The sequence below is a fragment of the Prionailurus viverrinus genome, chromosome D3, assembly GCF_022837055.1.
Source record: "Prionailurus viverrinus isolate Anna chromosome D3, UM_Priviv_1.0, whole genome shotgun sequence".
Classification (NCBI taxonomy): domain Eukaryota; kingdom Metazoa; phylum Chordata; class Mammalia; order Carnivora; family Felidae; genus Prionailurus; species Prionailurus viverrinus.
The window spans coordinates 65,544,559-65,558,913 of NC_062572.1; positions in this window are offsets into that span (position 1 = coordinate 65,544,559).

Sequence of the window (14,355 nt, forward strand, 5' to 3'; positions counted from 1 at the left end):
TATTTCTCTTTCTTAATTTCTGTGCTGTCAGCACAGAGCCTGACGTGGGGCTTGAACTCACAAAACGCAAGATCATGACCTGAGCCGAAGTCAGATGCTCAACCGACTGAGCCACCCAGGCGCCTCTCAACCTATATTTCATAGCACTAAAAAGTCTCAGATGTTCTAGGAAGTTTATATAAGAGTGATATAAAATATTAATTTCATTAAGATATATAATAAAGCATCTAAGTAGTTGCAAAAACATTTCATATTAAATGTAGTTATGAAAAAGGAATAAAAGTAGCAGACACTTATAAATACTTGTATCTTCTTATATATATTAACAAATTTAATCCTTCAACACTATTCAGTGGTCACCAATATTATCTTTTTATAGCTCAGAAAACTAAGACACAGAGAGATAAAGTAAACTTCCCTGAGTGAGTCATACAGCTAGTATGCAGTAGAGCTAGATTTTATTCTTAGGCAGTCTAGCCTCACAATCTGCTTGTAACACCACAATCTTCCTGTCAGCAAGGGGAGACCAAAGCATGTGGAGGTAGAGTTAGCAAACTGCAATCCCTCTCTTACCCCACCATGACCTCTTACTGCCCAACCCAAATCCCAGCTGTGTCTTTGTTCACTTAAAGAGTGTTTATTGAGGGCAGAATAAAGAAATGGTTAATAACACTGGCTCCAGAGTCAGACCTATCAAGATAAAATCCTTCCTCGATTCCTTGCAACTTTTTGAGACCACATGTGATACTTAGCTTTTGCATGCCTCGTTTTCACATCTATATTTCACAAAAATATAAAAACAGTACATCTATCTCTGGATTTATTTAAAGCATATGTAAAAGAAGAGTCTCTAAGCATAATGTTTTAAAGTTCTCTTACCAGTTAATTTTATGACCTTCTAGATATGAAGTTTACACAAAATAAATGTGAAGAATGAAGGCAAATGTTCATGGAGAAGGAATTTACATAGGTCCTTGAATGAGGGAAAGGTCTTAGGTTTGTACATAAATTAGCTTTTTTTAAAGTTTATTTATTTATTTTTGAGAGAGAGAGAGAGAGAGAGAGAGAGAGAGAGAATGAGTAGGGGAGGGTCAGAGAGAGAGGGAGAGAGAATCCCAAGCGGGCCATTAGCATGGAGCCTGATGGGGGGCTTGAACTCACTAACTGTGAGATCATGACCTGAGCTGAAACCAAGAGTCCCATGCTTAACCAACTGAGCCACCCAGATGCCCCAGAATTAGCTATTTCTGATTTCACCTATTTTCTGCTGTAAAATGGAAATCATCACTTGGTTTGCACAAGAAGAAAAAAATAAAAGGATCCTTCCTCAAAACAAAACAAAAACAAAAACCCTTCTGAGTTTACAAAGATCCCCTTCTTCAACCCGCATTGCACTTAAATGGCCCAGAAAAATAACTATTATCCCACCAGCACTCACCATGTTATTTGCCTTTTCCCACTTTATTGATTTACCTTTAATGCATAATTATCCAGTGTGTTTAACATTACTAATTCAGGCCCAGTTTAACTTCCCGTTGAATGAAGACTCTTACATTATTGTCTTCTCCCGCAAGCTATTTCTCTCTTCCCTTTTCTGATTTCCTTAGCACTGGTTACGCTAAATTAGAACTTGGGAGACTGCCATTTGTTAATGTAAATGAACTGTTCCTGTTCAAATTTCTCAGGCATCAAGCACCCATTTGTTATTGCGGCCACTCTTCCAAGCACCAGAGTGTTTTATGTGTTAATGACAAAACCATCATTCTCTATTTGCCAACTTAAATGGGACACTGAATGATGCTAGGACTTGATAGATTATAACTGAGAAAGACACCCAGGCATCTGGATAACAATGGTGTGACAGGCTAAAATGAGATAAAATGACAATAACAACATCATGTCAAAACAAAACACAACACATAAGGACCAGGGATCCAGAAGTACAGGGAAAATGCCCGCTGGGTGATGTTCCTTGGGTGGCCTCTGACCACAAAGAATTTACTAACACAAAGATAACATTAAAAACTTCACTAGCCTGAAAGCAGAATAAAGGTCAAAGAACTCAAATATCTCATCCCAGCCCTCTTTTTTGCCAATTTGGTCACTTCTTCCTATTTAGGGACAACATCAAGCTAGTATATAAGGTATTTGAATCTATCAAGACAATAAGCTTTTTGTCATGGGCTTCAACCCTGATTATGTTTGATTTTTTTCAAAAGGAATTTTCATTTTAATTGGGGTCTAACCAAAACCTCTGACAAACTGAAAGGAATGTAATAGTAATAGTGGGAATTTTAGTCTATTGCTCATATGGCTTCAGGTTATATAAAACAAGAAAAAAGGGAGAAAGTGCTGCTTTAGATATGGCAAGGCTGCTGATAATTTCTCACTTCAAAATAAATAAACAGCTGCCCAAAAAATCTTCAAGTTTTTGTTTTTGTTCTTTGTAGAGATGACATATAAGAATTAAAATAAATGTCCTACATGTCCATAATAGAAAGCAGAAATTCTTTGGGAGAGGTTTCCGTTCTATTTTGAAGATTTTTATAATCTGTGAAACAATGTTATATACATTTGCCTAATAATTACTCTTCATGTATAAATTTGAAATTGCTATTTTTAAGCATGAACAATCTGAAAGAAAAGTGAATAACAAGCAAATAACTGCTTCTAATATATATATAGTCTCTGAGGCCAGCTTGAACCACAGGCTTATAAAGTCTTCATGTTCTGTCTGTGATTCCCCTTCTGTGGCAATCAAAACTTTTAGACAGCCCAACACAAAACAGAGCAAAAGGGATGAAAAGGAATGTCCTGTTTCCACCAAAGATGACAAGCAATGGGAACCAGTAACAAAACTGGGGTAACAAACTGAGAATAAATGGCAGAGATGCTCAAAGCAGTGCTGAGCTCAGGCTTATCGCATTGGCATAGAACCATGAAGCCATGAATAGCAAGGCATAAGGGACCTTTGTGGATATCTCACTTGGTCAAAGGCTAGAGGCTGTGGTGACAGGCAATGCAGACCATGTCTCAGTGGAGCCTCCAAGAAAACTATGGAAATAAAGATGATCCAAACAAGAACAAATGGGCTATTTAGAGCTTGTTGTAACAAAAATGTCAGCTACCATCACTTGCATTTGGTGGAGCTATTCAAAGGTATGTAGGGGAATGGGAAAACTTGATGGTAAAAACAAGGGAAGGATTCAGGAATGCTCTAATTAGGCATTGATGGTATTGGGAAGGTGGAGATACAGTGTCCTATGTGTTTGTTTGGGGAAATTAAGTGACTTTCTCCGGTTGCCCCTGAGTTGGGAACAGGGACAAATAATAGGAAGACTGGAAGTTGTTGACTGGTAATGTCCTGACCATTCAGGGCCAATTTTTGCAGAGGTGGTGGTGTAGTTTTTCAGCAGGTTGCCAGAGAGGTTGCAGTCAGGGTTTTATTTTCATATGTGTGCTGGCCATTTGAATATTCAGTCTCTCATAATTGTCAAGTGATTCCCATATTAAAGTGATGAACAATATTGAACTTTACCCAAGCCCTGTGAATCTGGAATACAACATCAGTTTAAAAAAAAAAAATCGGGGCGCCTGGGTGGCGCAGTCGGTTAAGCGTCCGACTTCAGCCAGGTCACGATCTCGCGGTCCGTGAGTTCGAGCCCCGCATCGGGCTCTGGGCTGATGGCTCAGAGCCTGGAGCCTGTTTCCGATTCTGTGTCTCCCTCTCTCTCTGCCCCTCCCCCGTTCATGCTCTGTCTCTCTCTGTCCCAAAAATAAATAAAAACGTTGAAAAAAAATTTTAAAAAAAATCCCCTAATTCTTTGTGTTCCAGAAACAGCTTAATGCAAAGAACCATCCTTCCCCATATGACTTAGTTAAGATTTATGCATGCTCCCCTTTACCATTGAGAAGGCCAATGACTCTCCAAATTCCCATTCGGTGCCTAATAATGATTAGCTGAATTGTTTGTATCCACTGGACCAATCTGGACAAAATACCTGCTACCTTGACTTGATCACAGCTTAGTTAAGGTTCTCTCCATCTTCAGTCCCATGAGATTCACTCACCCTGACTCTCACCCGCTATACAGCCAAGCAGAAACTGACTTCAGGAAGAAACACTCCTTCATCAACCATGGTTCACCATTTCATCCTACTTTCCCACAGCCAGTTCTTCATAGACTTACTCACTTCTCCCTGCTCTCTTTCTCTCTGCTCTTTTTCTGACTGACCTTTGAAATCCTTGCTTGTGATCTTATGGTGGAAATATTCTTCTTATTGCAATAGTTCCTTCCCACCGTCACCCCTACTTTGCAAGTACCTTTCTCTCCACTTGCTATAATCAAATTGATTCTGCATTTCATTTTTATGTGACATTTTGCAGTTTACTTTTTGTTTTGTTTTGTTTTACATTTTGCAGTTTAAAAATCTTCAGAATAACTTGATTTAACTCCATCACAGGGAAATCTGCATTGTTTCCTTACTTTTACAAAACTAAAAGATTTTGATATGACAAGGAGGTGATCTATCCAGCTTATTATCTGACAGCCACTTCCCATCAGCTCAGGCACCCAGCATCATGGAAATACAAGTGCTTCTCTGTCACAAGAACTTTCATCCTTCTGATTTTTCCTGAGTGTATGTTCTTATTGCTGACTAGATCATCTTCCAAGTAGGTATGGGGATGCACTTCTTCCCAAAATCTTCACTGGTAGAGGTCTTTTAGAATTTACTATGTAGTCAGAATGTTTTATCCATCAATAGGAGATGGAAAAGGCAGAAACTGTAGGAGGGATGGTAGAGGCACAAGAGGAATTTTTTGAACTACAAATGGCGACTATCGTAGCTCTGATTTTGAAGTATAAGTGAAAATCATTTAGCCTAAGTTGTATTTGCTAGAGGCAAAGATCTTTGACAGAGTAAATCCTGTAAAGTGGCAAAATAAATACAATGAGATCACAGTGTGGTGATAAGAGAAGGGCTCAAAGGAAAATCAAATGACAACATAATCAGCTTAAGTAATGGGGCCAAAGGTCTATTCCTTATCTGAAAATATCATAAATTCTCTGGCCTTCCATCAAAATTATTGCTTTATTGCTCACCTTTGGTACATTTCTCCATCTTTTGTTCCATTTCTGTTAAACTACTGTCATTAACATGTCACAAATGTATTAGTGCTCTTCTAAAAGTAAACTCTTTATCAACCATTTTATAACCTATGTAGGGAAAACAATAAGGATAAGGCTGTGGAAGAGCTACTTACTAATCTAGTTACAGATGCCATACACATAATAAGAGTGGACATAATTAAGTATTAATTTTTAAATATACTCCGATATCAATCCATGCTATATGTTGTTTTTGTTTTGTTTTGTTGTTTTTACTGTAACCGGATTAACATCAAAAAATAATTCACAGAAGCAGGCTTTGAAGGATGATGTGATGCTAAGAAATGGAAATACAATGTAATTTATTTAGGTAATTCCATGAGGTGTAGGTGGAAAATTGAGAGGAGCCAGCAGGTCTAGAATAAGATACAGAAGGAAAAGTAGATTCCAAAATGGATAGCAGTATCTCATTGCTGGGAGCCCTTTATGTCTCCTGTCCTCAATTGTGATATATCACTCTTTATCTAACATATTATGCTGGATGCTTAAGTCATTTATTTTCTCACATTGGCTATAAAAATGATCAAGACTAACTTTTCTTCCTAGTACTATTTGAATCTAGACCCATTTGTTATGATATATAGTGCTTTCACTTAATTACAGTCTTTTTTTTTGATCCAAGATGTGTTTAGAAGTATGTTATAAAATTCTCAAGTGTTTCAGAAATTTTTGTCATTATTATTGCTATTTATGCTTACTTTTAGTTAATAAATTAAGTCCAGAGGTTAAACATTATGTTATCATTACTGTTTGAAATTTAATTTTCCTTTGTGGTCTATCTAAATGTGTTTTTGTATTTTTTTTTTCAAAGAATGCGACTGACACTTGAAAAGAACATAAATGTTTTCTTTGTTGGTTAAATAATGCTATTCTTTATGTTATTTATATCTTTTCTGTTTCTACCACTGTTTGTCTACTAGAATTTTGTTGAATCTGAGAAAAAGATGTTTATCTGCTCCTAGTTTTTTTTATCAATGTTTTCTTTATTTTCATGAAGTTAGTTCTTTAAATGTTAGATGCAATAATTTGATATATGAAAGTTCAAGAACATACAATCATTAATTTTGGATTATTTATTTTTATATAAGCAGTTAACCTTTTAAGTTCCAATCTGTCATTTATTTTGAGGATATGTATATATGTACACAGTCCAAATAATTGAAAAAATCTAATTTTAGCAATTATTTGAAATATTTGCTTGTTTTCTACTATATAATCACGTCTTATTTATACTACTAACATTCTGGGCTCTCTTCTACCCTACTGATTTAACTGGCTAATTTATAACAGTGCCCTGCCATTTGGATTAATGTAACTTTAAAATATATTTTAATATTAGGCAAGGCATATCTCCCTTTTTAGTTACCTTTTTTCCATATTTTTTGCCTTTTCTCTCATTTTTATATTTAGTGAAACTTAGAATAACTTTATCAAGTTGCAAAGAAAATTCAGTGGGTTTATGAACTATATTATACTGAGCTGGTATTTTTATCAAGCCACAAACTCTTTCTCAGACTTTGGGTTCATACTGAGTTTGAATTCTGTGTGGAAATAAATGAAAGGCACCCAAAGGAGAACAAAGACTATTATTTAGAGCTTGCTATATAACAAGTTAGTCAGCTATCATCACTTGCATTTGGCAGAGACTCAAAAGCAGGCAGAGGAGTGGGAAAGCTGAATATTATAGAGAAGGCTTTGGTTATGCCTTAATTGGAGGATGTTGGCACGCACTGTTGGTGGGACCATAAAGTGGTACAGCCATTAGGAAAAACGGTATAGAGGTTTCTTAAAAAATTAAGGTCCAGCAACCCACTTCTGGGTATATATCCGGAAGAATCTAAAGGAGGATCTTGAAGACATATTTGCTCATCCATTTTTACTGCAACATATTCACAATATTCAAGTCGTGGAAGCCACCAAACAGGTGAATTGATAAAAAAAAAATGTGGCATACACATACGATGGAAAATTATGCAGCCTTAAAATGGAAGGAAATCCATTTTACATACTATAATGTGGATGAAACTTGAGGACACTATGCTAAGTGAAATAAGCCAGTAACAAAACAGCAAATACTCTATGATTCCACTCACATGAAGCATCTAAAGTAGTCAAGATTACAGAAACGGAAAGCAGAAGGTGATTGACAAGGGCTGGGGGAAAGAGAGAGGGAATTGGTGTTTAGTGGACATAGAGTTTCAATGTTGCAAAATGAAAAAGTTCTAAAACTCTGTTGTACAGCAATATAAATATACTCAACACTGGTGAATGATAAAAATAGTTAAGGTATAGGGGCGCCTAGGTGGCTCAGTCGGTTAAGTGTCTGATTCTTGACCTCTGGTTCTGGTCATGATCTCACAGTTTGTGAGATCAAGCCCTGCATCTGTGTTGTCAGTGCAGAGCCTGCTTGAGATAATCTCTCCTTCTGTCTCCTCCTCTCCCTGCCCGTGCTCTCTCTCTCTCCAAATAAAATAAACTTAAAAAAAAATTGAGCACCTCCCATCCTTGCCACTATCACCATCCTTTTCTCAGTCACTATTACTCCTGGTTTGGATCATGGTGGTAGCCTTGAAACACATTTTTCTGCTTTTATTCAGATGACTTTTATGCAGAACCAACTTTATCACATTCTAAATGCCAAAATCTTTCTTTACGGGGAAATTCTGAAAGGACAGCCATCAGTAAGAAAAAATTCTAGGATATGCAATATCATCCCCATTATTGGATATTCTGTGGAGAGTTAAAAAATACAGCTAGATAGAAAATCAATGAGAGGGATAATAATTGGATTAGGAAGTATTGTAGACTATAAATTTGAAAATAAAATGCAATAGATTTTACAAACAATAAGAATGTCATTTCCTAATAAACTTATTAAGTAATATACTATATATCTTTAATTAGAATAATGAAAAAGTTATAAATAATTGACATTTAAAGATCTCCAAGATATATATTTTAAATGGAGAGGTATACAACAGTATAAATATCATATTATCAAGTAAAATTTATCTATACTCTTTCTTTCTTATGTTGGCATTGTCTGGTATTGCCACCATGGTTCTAGCCTCATAGAAATAAATACTCAGGATAAAACATGCCTTGAAATTGTCAATGGATTTTTTTTCAATGCCAATTCAGTTTATTGAAAGACCATGGTCTTTTTCTTAAAAAAAAAATAATTTTCTTAAGTTTAAAATTTTTCCTGGAAAAAATTCCTTTCATCTCAATTTTCAAATGTGTTTACATAAAATTATACATAGTACTTTTTAGTAATTTTCTAGAAATATCTCTTGTCATTATTTCCCTAATCCCCTTCTTCATTTCTAATATTGTTAGTATGTGCTTTTCTTTTTTTCTGTCAATTTTACTAAATTTCATCTATTTCACAAGGGTTTTGAAAAAACCATGATTATATTCTCTCAATCTTTCAATGTCTACACTTTTTTTTCACAAAAATATAACAGCATTTTTAAAGATTATATAGGTTAATATGAAAAACACTTAGAACAATGATTAGAACACAGTAGTTACTATACAATATTTTAAGGATAAATATGTAAGCATAAAAATAAAGTTTTTTTATAGAAGATGGAAAACTGATACTAAAATTCATATGAAAATTTTATGGGCACTGACTAGTAAAAACAGTATCAAAAGAAGAGAGTAAGGAGAATATAAAAGGATTTGCCCTACATGATTCAAGACTTTACAAAATACCAGCAATTAACTGATGGGGTACTTAAATCAGGACATAAAACATAGACCAATGGATCAGAATAGGGACTCCTGACAGTCCCATGCACATATAAGAATATGGTCAATGACACAAATGGTATTACAAATCAGAGAGTAAGAAGGAATTGAACAAAAAATGGCATTGGAATTTTTGGCCATCATATATAAAAATACTAGATTCTTCCTTCAAAAAACACAAAAAAACCCACAAAATTTCTAGAAAAAATAATTGATAAACCTGAAATAGATATTTACATAAAAATTATTTAGATGATATTTTAATGTCATTATGGTAGAGAAAGATTTCAAATATAAAAAGAGAAGTGATACAAAAAAACATAAGGGAAAAATGTGCAAGTTTCAAATATGTCACTAATATATTGAAAGATTTGAAGTTAATTTTTGTTGTTGTTCAGCTAATAACACACGGAAAAGACAAGCCACAAACTGGGAGGATTATTCAGTGCTTTTATTTTAACTGGGATATTGATACAATGAAAAAGACAAATGTCACACTAGGAAAAAATAAATAGGAATAGGAAGTTCAGTTATTAGAAAATCAAAATGACCTATTGTAAAATGTGATTTATTTCCATGGCAAGAATGGAAATGCAAATGAGAACTACAATGGTATAGCTATTTCAGATCCCCTCAATTCTTAAGAGTGAAAAACATCTGACACTATCAGTGTTAGAAAACATGAGGACACATGGGTTCTCTCATTCACTACCAGTAGGCACGTGAATCAGTAAACTGTGCAGAGAGGAATTTGGCAATGTCTGGTAAAATATGAAGATTTCTATCCTTCAATGAAGCTTTGTTTTTACTGGCATAAAGATTGGAAAAATTATCATTGGGATTCAATCAATAAGTTATGGTGTATTGATTTCTTGGAGTGCTTTAAAATGGCTAAAATAAATCACTGTATCTACATATATCTATATAAAAATACTTTTAATGCTGGGTAAAATATCACAGGTACTGTGGTTATGTTTGCATCATTATCTTTTAGAGACCATAGCAAAATATTTAGACATGAAATGAATGATGTTAGAAATTCATTTCAAAATAATCCATTTGCAAATGGGAACTGGATGGAAGTAGGGATGAAACAAAGTGATGAGTACTCTATGTAGGTATTAGCTGCATTGGCATTTCTTTTCTCAATTTTTATATATGTTAGAAATCTTCCATAAACATAAAGCTACAAAAGTGAACAATGTGTAAAGAATATATCAAATTTACATAAAATTTACAATAAAGAAAAATGATTTCATTCTACAAAGATTCAGAGCATTGAAACTAAATTAAATCAGTTATGTGTAATTAAATATGGATTTCTGAAAATTGTTATCCAGACTATATTACAAGTGAAAATTGCATATATTATGAAAAATTGCCTATAACTATGAAACAGACACAGATATACCAAGGACAGGAAGACCAGATTTCTTACAATAGTGGTGCCACTCAAGACAGACAAGATAGAATTTTTTTTCTGGACAGAAATTTTGTTATTTTGTGGTTTTTTTCAGCAAATATTATAAATAACATGAGATTTTGCATGCTTACATAATCATCCAAAGAGGACAGTCCAAAACATTCTTCAGAAAGAATATGCTGAAATTACTTTTTATGACCAATATTAGTTTATCTTCCTTCACCTAATATCTTTGTAACTGCCATCACAGAGCATGCAGAATCTTTTTAATATTGCTTAAATATTATGACTTAAAGTTGACATATACCTTATCTAATGCATTTTTACTCACTTAAAACCTGGAACCTAATGAGAAAAACAGACACTATTGTTCATCATAGGATGATGATACACCTCCTTATTGGCTTAAGGACTAATAAGGAAGTGAAATTGTTCTCTTCTTGTAATAACGCCATTGATGGTGGTTTGTGTATATGAATATGAAGGTAGTGGGGGAAAAGGAAGGACAGAGAATAAGAGAGACATCTTGGTCAATATTATAGACATCTTACTGTTATTCAGGCTAAACATTTTATTGGCTGCGATCATCTAATCTAGCTGTAAATTGTCCAGTGAGAGCATGGTAGGGACTGGCTTGACCCAGAAAAAGTAGTATAAAGACAATATTGCTGGCATGAGCCTCTGAATTATCACTATCTTTAGGGGCATCATTTCTCTTGGCTTGGTTATATGAAAGGAAATTAAGCCCTTGGAGATTTTTTTGTGCCTTTTTTTTTTCTTTTTTAGGCTGAAAGCAACAATGGCAGATGATTGAAGAGCAAAGACCCAAAGACTCTTCAATTTTCCAAATTGCTTTAATTTGATGTAGAAGGAATGCTACATTTTGTTAAATTATATTATGATAAAGAGAAGCTAGTTGCTTCTCAGCATGAATCTGAAAGCAAATTATTTCCACAAAAAAGGACGATGTATTTAACTAGACAAGTAATTACCTTGTGGTGCTACTATCTCCCCTGTCTCAGATTAGAAAAGAAGAATTCAATTATCACATCATTAGATCAAAAAATAATTTTAGTGATATATTCCAAGTGAATTAATTTATTTCTAGGCAGGTTCCAATGATTTTGGATTAACCTTCATGAATTTTGCTGATTGAAATTTTCAGTCAATGCCTTTACTTAAAAATCAAAATGTTATTTATTTTATGTTCGATTAACATTTTCTTCAATATAATTTTTTTCTTAAATTATAGTTACATATATTTAATTTACAGCATAATTGGATTTCTTATGAAGTTTAACCAAATTACTATATTACTCTATTTCTAGATAATTCCATTTTCTGATTTCCATTATTTTGCAATAAGCAATAGATACAAATATATGATAAATGATAAATAAATGATAAATGTGTATTATATATATTTGAAGTATAACTATATGGTGAAGGGAAGAGAGAATAAGAAACATATATCATTAAGAGGGTAAATGGCCATAATTACACTTTTTGTTGTTTTATATTTTTGTCATATTTATTTCCAGATTTTCATTATAGAAGTTACAAGTGCAGTTCACATCTTCTTTTTTTTATATACTTTATTCAGGTATAAATGATATATAATAAACTTTATGTGAAAGTTTTTACCTATATATAGGTATATTTTTTATAGGTAAATTTTTTACCTATATATAAACTATACATATGAGCTTTATATATACTGCATATATGTATATCACATTATATATTTTGTATATGATATATAATTGTATACAACATATAATATACATTATATAAACAATCTTGCCAATAAAAATCCCTCTATACCCATTACAGAAAAGAGAGAAAACACAATTTATCAGTAAGAATTATACATTTGTATGCATGTAAAGATAGCAAAAAAAGTGTCTATAAAGACTGAACAAAATTTCATGTACATTTATACAAAAAAGTAAAAAGTAAAAGAACAATAAAAACTTCTCTAATCTGCTGAGAGACAAGGGGACTCACTTCGTGGCTGTCTCCAATACCCTCTTGAGGGAATTCTAAGTTCATCATAGATACGTATGGTCCAAAGATCCAAGGTCTACTGACCTTGAATTGTGATTAAAAGCTCAAATCTTTTATTGGACCTATTATGTTTTTTTTTTCTTTAGGAAATGTACTGAGGAAGAGAGAGTAGGGGGCATGTTCCTCCTTTTCTTCATTCAACTAAGCAAGCGTGGTCATCTTACCTGTATATCATATTCACAAATAAGACAGTCAACATATCTATTCTCCAAAAGTTTTGACATCTCCATTCAGAATCCCTGTTACTCTCCCTCCCCTCTCTATCTCCTCTGTTGTCAAGCAACCAAATTTGCTTTGTTATTTCAGATTAGCCTACATTTTCTAAAGTTTTACATAAATGGACTCTTCTAGTATATACTTCTTTGTATCTAGTTTGTTTCATTCAGTATATTTATTTTGTGATTTATTCAAGTTATAGTGTGTATCAACAGTTCATTACATCTTGTTGTGGGGTAGTATCCCATTGTATGGATAAACCATAGTTCATGTATCCATTCCTTAATGGACATTTGGGTTGTTTCTGGTTTTCAGCTATTACAAATAAAGCTGCAGTGAATATTCATACACATATATGCTGTGTATGAATATATATATCTGTGTGCACATATATGCTTTCTTGTATCCTAGGTAAATATGGCTAGATCATAAGGTAAGTGAATTCTTAATATTTAAGAAATTGAAAAACTATTTTTGAAAGTGGTTGTACCATTTTATGCTCCCAAACGCAGGGAATGGAATCCCAGTAACTCCATATCCTTGCCAATACTTTTTATGTTTAGCTTTTAAAATTTTAGTCTTTCTAATAGGTGTATACTAGCTTATCATGGTAATTTAATTTGCATTTTCACAGTGACTAATATTGAGCATTTTTTATGCTCTTATATGTCTCCATCTACCTTTTTTGGTGAAGTATCTTTTCCAATATGAACTCATTAAACAATAGTTTCTTTTATTATTGACTTCTGAGTGTTTATATTTTCTATATGGAAATCTTTTATCATTTTTAATTGGAAAATATTTACTCCAATTTGTAGCTTAACAGTGTTTTTTGGAAGTGCAAAAGTTTGGTTTGTTTCTATTTTTGTTTTATTTTTAATGAGGTGCAATATATTGTTTTCTTTCATGAATTGTGGCTTTGGTATCATATTTTAAAATCCTTGCCTAATCCAAGGTTGCAAAGATTTTCTTCCAGTAGTTTTGTTTTTAGATAGGTTGAGAAATGGTATCACAGTGTAGTTTAATCAACATGTATGTTATTAAAAACCAGACTAAGCAGTTTTTCATAAGATTAAGGGCCATCTGCAATTATTTTTCTATATACTGACTGTTCCTATGTTTTCTGGCATTTGTATAGTAAATAAATTTCACATACTATTCTAACGTTCAATCTGGGTTGGTTCCCAAGTAAATTCATACAATAATACAAAGAATAATACAGAGCAATTAGAATATACAACATATGGAATAATGAGAATCCATAATGTTTATGAAAACAATTTTTACCATCACAATCCCAAACATTTTCAGTCATGGTTAGAACTGTAAATGTAAGAAAAATCCACAAGTCATGCTGGTATGTACTGGCAAACATTGAGAAAAGAAGAAACAGACAGCAGAAGTGCCTTCCATACTTCCAGTAACAAGAAACAATATTTCTCCTTACAAAAAGTACAAGAGAAAGTTGAAAAACATTTATAGACCAGTTAATATAAAGGCACAATGCAAAATAAGTAAAGATAGAGAGGATTAGGGCAACTTGTGGATGGAGAATAACAGTAGGAGATGAGGCTAGAAATACGTATCACTGCAAAAAAATGGATTCTGTCCGATACCCAATAAGGATATGTCACAGGCTTTAGATGTGTGTTTGGACATGGTTACATTTTGAATTTTGGTATATTAGTTATTGCTGCTGACTGACTAATGCTTAGCTGAGGTA